The sequence below is a fragment of the Fukomys damarensis genome, unplaced genomic scaffold (assembly GCF_012274545.1).
Source record: "Fukomys damarensis isolate Sample0158 unplaced genomic scaffold, DMR_v1.0_HiC HiC_scaffold_19, whole genome shotgun sequence".
Taxonomy (NCBI): Eukaryota; Metazoa; Chordata; class Mammalia; order Rodentia; family Bathyergidae; genus Fukomys; species Fukomys damarensis.
Genome location: NW_022900931.1, coordinates 52,366,914 through 52,371,920, shown reverse-complemented (window position 1 = coordinate 52,371,920; position 5,007 = coordinate 52,366,914). Strand labels below are relative to the sequence as shown.

The 5,007-nt window shown below is 49.4% G+C and overlaps 1 protein-coding gene across 7 annotated transcripts in view; it reads right to left on the bottom strand.

Annotated features, from left to right (window-relative positions):
* Nucleotides 1-5,007, bottom strand: part of Znf536 (zinc finger protein 536) — a 433,293-nt gene that overhangs the window by 423,281 nt on the left and 5,005 nt on the right. The window contains exon 1 of one of the 7 annotated variants that reach the window (XM_033765708.1): nucleotides 4,797-5,001. The exons of 5 other annotated variants lie outside the window; for them this stretch is intronic. The gene's annotated coding sequence lies outside the window, so the exon portion shown is untranslated. Of the gene's footprint in view, nucleotides 1-1,907; nucleotides 1,933-4,796; nucleotides 5,002-5,007 lie in introns of those variants that run through there. One more of the 7 variants, XM_033765709.1, reaches the window with a different exon arrangement.

Sequence of the window (5,007 nt, the reverse complement as noted above, 5' to 3'; positions counted from 1 at the left end):
GGGGAGGGAGAGAGAGAGGAGAGACAGAGGGGGGAGGGAGGAAGAGAGATTTGGTAATTAAGCAACAAAAAGGCTAAAAATACTATGAAGACGGCTGATGGTCTCAAGCAGATGAACAGAAAGGGTAAAGTTTGGGGATAAGTCTAGGGATCAGGGAGACCACCACCTTGGCTAAACACCCAGCAGGGACAGGGAGGGAAAGAAACACATTTCCCAGAAGACAAGCCCACCTTAGTAATCAAAGACCCAACTAAACACAACTCAGGTAATCAAAGCCATAAAGCCTTGATAGGAAACTTTCAGGTTAATGTCAGCTCAAGCCTACGGTGATCATTTTTCCTGTCAAAACGGCACTTCATTTTCTCATTGTAAAGCCACGGACTAAGAATAGGCAGGTAGAGGAGGGGAGACCTTATGAACCGATTTTCCTTCCTGCATCTCTGAAGACCCCCCAAGCACCAGCATCACCTTCCTGCTCCAGCTCACCTGGAGGCTGGGGTGCACCTCAGGGAGGGCCAGGCTGCCCCTGCGCCCTTCACTCCCTGACTATTCCAGTGTAGGAAGGGAAGCTGAGCATGGGGTGGGGACGTGCCCTGCAGCCATCACGGATGAGCACACTGACTCTGGAGGCTGAGGGACGGGGGCCGGTCCTAGATCAACCCCTACCTTGCTTATTACCTCATTTCCACCTTGAAAATTCAGGAAAATATGTGGTACCTGCGCTCATAGGGAAGTTGCGAAGCACTCAAAGCCATGCTCAAATGTAAACAGCTCTCAGCATCCTGCCAGCAGAGTGCCCAGCCTCAGAACTGTCCCTTTTGACTATTTGGTTGGCATGTCACAGTCCACGGCCCAGGGACACAGCTCCCACCCACAAGGCCGTTTCTAAGGTATACAGTAACTGATATTTTTTAAAAATCATTTGAGCCCCACACCTTTGCTGCAGAAATTCTATCACTCCATTTATTGCTCCACTATGAAATTTCTACCACCGCTCAGCCCTTATAGGTTTCCCCCCATTTGGTGCAGGGCTCAACCTTCTGGCCTTTCAGGGCTCTGGGACACATCTGTCTCCCACCAGCCTGTAGACTCCTTGAGGGCGGCAACACCCACCTGTCCCCTTTGCGAGGCCCACAAGGTCTGGCGCATAACAGAATGGGAAATGGACCTGCTTGCCCCTGTGCTGGGGAATACACAGCTAAGCCTACGGACGTGTTCGGTTGTCACAGCGGGGGAGGTACGGCTGGTATCAAGTGGGCAGTGGGTAGGGATGCTGCCAAACATCCCACTAGGCAAAGGACAGACTTCCCCAAGGAGAACGCGAGACCCCAGTCTGGAGGAATGATACCCAGGTTACTCCTGCAAATTTACCCAAGACCTCATTCGAACCTAGATCTTGTCTCTTAGGTAAAATAGAGCAGATATTTATTTCCAGAGGCATCTCCAGCAAGCCCAGAGCATGAGGGAAGCCAAGTACTTACCACACCTGGTGATTATTCTAATGTAAGAGAAAGACCACCGATCTATAATGACTGTGTGTGCAGTACTTGGTGAACCCAAGGCCTTCACACTGAGCTACAACTCAAGCCCTTTTTTAAAATTTTTTTTATTTGGAGACAGTCATGCTAAGTTACTAGATTGCTCAGGTTGGGCTCAAACTTGTGATCCTCCTGTCTCAGCCTCACTGAGTGCTGGGACTATGGGCGTGTGCCACCATACCCTGACATGCAATTTTGAATGGTAAAAGAAGATCCTCAAGCAACCAACAGAGGTGGCGGAAACCAGCTCTATAGCTGCACAGTGCAGCCCTGCAGCAGCCTGTTGATGAGACTAAATAGCCACGGAAGGCCCCACCCTGCCCTAGGCCCTGTCATGGCCCAAGGTGGGTTACTTGCTGTGTGGCACACCTTCCATCCATGTCTCCCCTCATTGGGAAAAATAAATGAGGATCCAAGAAAGGCGGCCTATGTTGCTTAGGGTCCATGACCTCAGGATTTGTTTCCTTGCACTTTTTGACGTCTCCACTCATTTCTGCACTCACGTGCACACTCGCGGACACGCTAATCTCTTCTGTGCAGTGTAACTGTGGGTCATCTCAGAACAGGTTCTCCCAGCACGCAGCACCCTCCCCAGTACCTGCAAACACACAGAGGCACACATGACCGACACTACCACAGAGACCCCAGTGAGCCATTTCCCACTTTAGGTCATTCTGACTGGACAACTAGCTGCTCACCCCCACCAGGACCCTCAAGGGGACATCACAGCAGCCCATAGAGTCAAGACCTAAGCAACCAATCCCTCCTCTTGGCAAAAGGCCTTGCTCCCAACAACTCCCTACCAGGGACCATATAAAACACTTGTGCAAGCCCAGCTGCCCTCCATCCCCACCACCCTTAGAACCTGCTCCTTTCCCTCCTATTTCCCTGCAACTCCAGCCCTCGCTTGCCATAGCTGGTCTTGGAAGGGCCCTGACCACAGGCAGAGGAAGTATGGGTTTTCGCAGGAAGTTCCTCAGCTCACAAGCTCCTACTAGCAGAGGCATCTCATCCACATGAGTGAACTTGTACGTTGCTTTCAGACTCCAAAGCACAGCTTTGAAAGCTACCCAAACCTACAGCCTCACCCGGAGACAGGACCAAGCAGGAATGAGCGAGCTCTCATTGGTCCTAGGTCTCAGGTACACACGCTGTGGGTCTACGAGGGGGACTTTTGTCAGCAGCATGAACAAAAGTTGACCTACAGAAAACACGTCTGTTTTTAAATTTGCATCGAGTCTCACTTTAAATAATGTTGAGAACAAAATGCAAGCCGATATTTCAGCTTACTTAAAAGGCTTATTAAAAACACTAAATCCAAAGATGTTAAAAAGCTATAATTGTCCTCATTCAAACTCGAAAAATAAATCTATTTTCTTTCTTCCTTTATGATCATCTTTTTTAAAAAAAAAATAAGTTCATCTATATTCTCATGAGCATCATTGCTGTCTCTTTTTTCCCCTTCCATTCAAGTCACTTTAAAAACACCTGTGCCATTCATAGCCAACTTTTGAGCAAAAGGCAACCACATTCGGGGAAGGCTGTTTAGCTGATTTCCTGATGCCAGAGATGAGCTTGTCTGGCTCAAAGAGTGAGGCTCAGTTCAGAGTTCACTTGAACGGGCTTGTGGATTTTATAGGTCTGAATCGATGAAAATTTATTCGGTTACCTAAGGCAGAGTAGACAACCTGATCGGTCAGCTTTTTGGGGTTCAGCAGGCAATGACTCCACATCTCAGCACTGCCTTCAGCACCCAATGGGCCACTGTGATTAGCAGGGCTTCACCTCCTGGCCACTTCCCTGTCCTCATCCATAATGGGGACAATTGGCCTCTGGCTTGGACCAGTGTAGCATGACTGCTGGTCACTGCCTTCCCTAAGTCTTCCGTGAAGACAGCCCTGGCCAGCAGTTAAGTTGCTGAGTTGTGAGGATCTCAAGCCTGCTCAGAAGTTAAGCACTCCAGGCACAGAATGAGATGGGTTTTCAGAGCACTGGTCCAAGAGAATGCAAATTTATTGAAAGCATTTTCTCCAGGTTTTCCATAATTACCATTTATGTCTCCAGGAACTGTTTTCCCGAACCCAGTTTAGGGTGAAAGCATTTTAAAGACTTTCTCTGCAGATGACATATGAGGTACTAACCTTTTTTCATATGCCCAGATGTTAAGTTCATTTTCATCACATTTATGCAAATTTCATTTGAACAGTAAATCAAAAGACATCTTAAATCATTGTACACTATTTAAAAATCAACACTAAAGCTGGTTTACTTCCGGTGATATTAACATAAAGTCACAGTTAGTGGACTGAAAATAGGAAGCAAATGTCACGGTCCATACAGTGGCTACCCGGAGACCCGGAATCTTGGCTGTCCATCAGATCACAATCGGATTCCAGTTTTACTAGATTAAGGGAAATCTGGAAATGAAAGCCTTCTAAAAGTTTTCCAAACTTTGGAAAAGCAGAGGCCCCCTCAGTCCAGGGCCCTGTCATCCCGAGGGCAAGCAGAGGAAGTCCGAAGGCTGGGGCTCAGTGGGATACTTCTGGCAGCTGGCTCCCTCCTCTTGGGGGGAAAAGTTAATTCCTAGGGCTCCGAGGTCCTGCATTTGTCAGGGAGCTGGACGTCAGCGCTATCATTACCAAGCAAATCAGCCAGGCGGTTAATGGTGGAATCAGGAGACATTTGCACTCTGCTATCAGAATGACATCATAACTAAAGCAGCCTTCAGCCAGAAGCCCTAGGCTCTCTCTGAGCAGAGGCCAGAGGGCTGCTGGGGGCGCCCCCCTGCGACTCTGTGGGCTGAAAGCTGAGTCCAGGCCCCTTCCAAGCACACGGTGGGCCCAGCCCCTAGCATGTTCCCAGGATAGCCAGGCAGACAGGAACTAGGGTTACAGTCTTTCCCCAAGCAATCGACTCCACCGCCTGGGTGTGCACACTCTAAATAATAATGTATATTTTGATAATCTGAGAGACTGTAAAATCGTTTTCTTCATCAGGCAAGAGCTGGCGTTTTAAGAATGCAACTACATTTCTGCAGTAAAATGTATGCCTTTCCAACAGAATTGTCAATCTGTCGGTGACCCGGGCTTCATCAGAAGCTCTGCACCCTCCTTCAAGCAATAGAAATAGATGACGCTGGGGGGAAGGAGGGCAAGCTAAAGGCAAAGCCCTTCCTGCTCTTGTTTTGGTTGCTTTTCTTTTAAAGCACAGTTGAACACACACGCACACACACACGCACACACACACGGAGACACAAACCTTAGAATAATGGGGGAGGCATTTGGCGACAAGCTGCATCCGCGACGCGGCGCGGCGACGAGCGACGAGGAGCCAGCCCCTCTTGCTAGCTGGCAGCTCAGTCTCCACGGCGGCGGCGGCGGCGGCGCGGACCGAAACTCGCCCCCGACCCGAGATGCCCAACTCCACAGCGTGCCGAAGGTCGCCTCTCCAGTCTCGCTACAGGTACCCC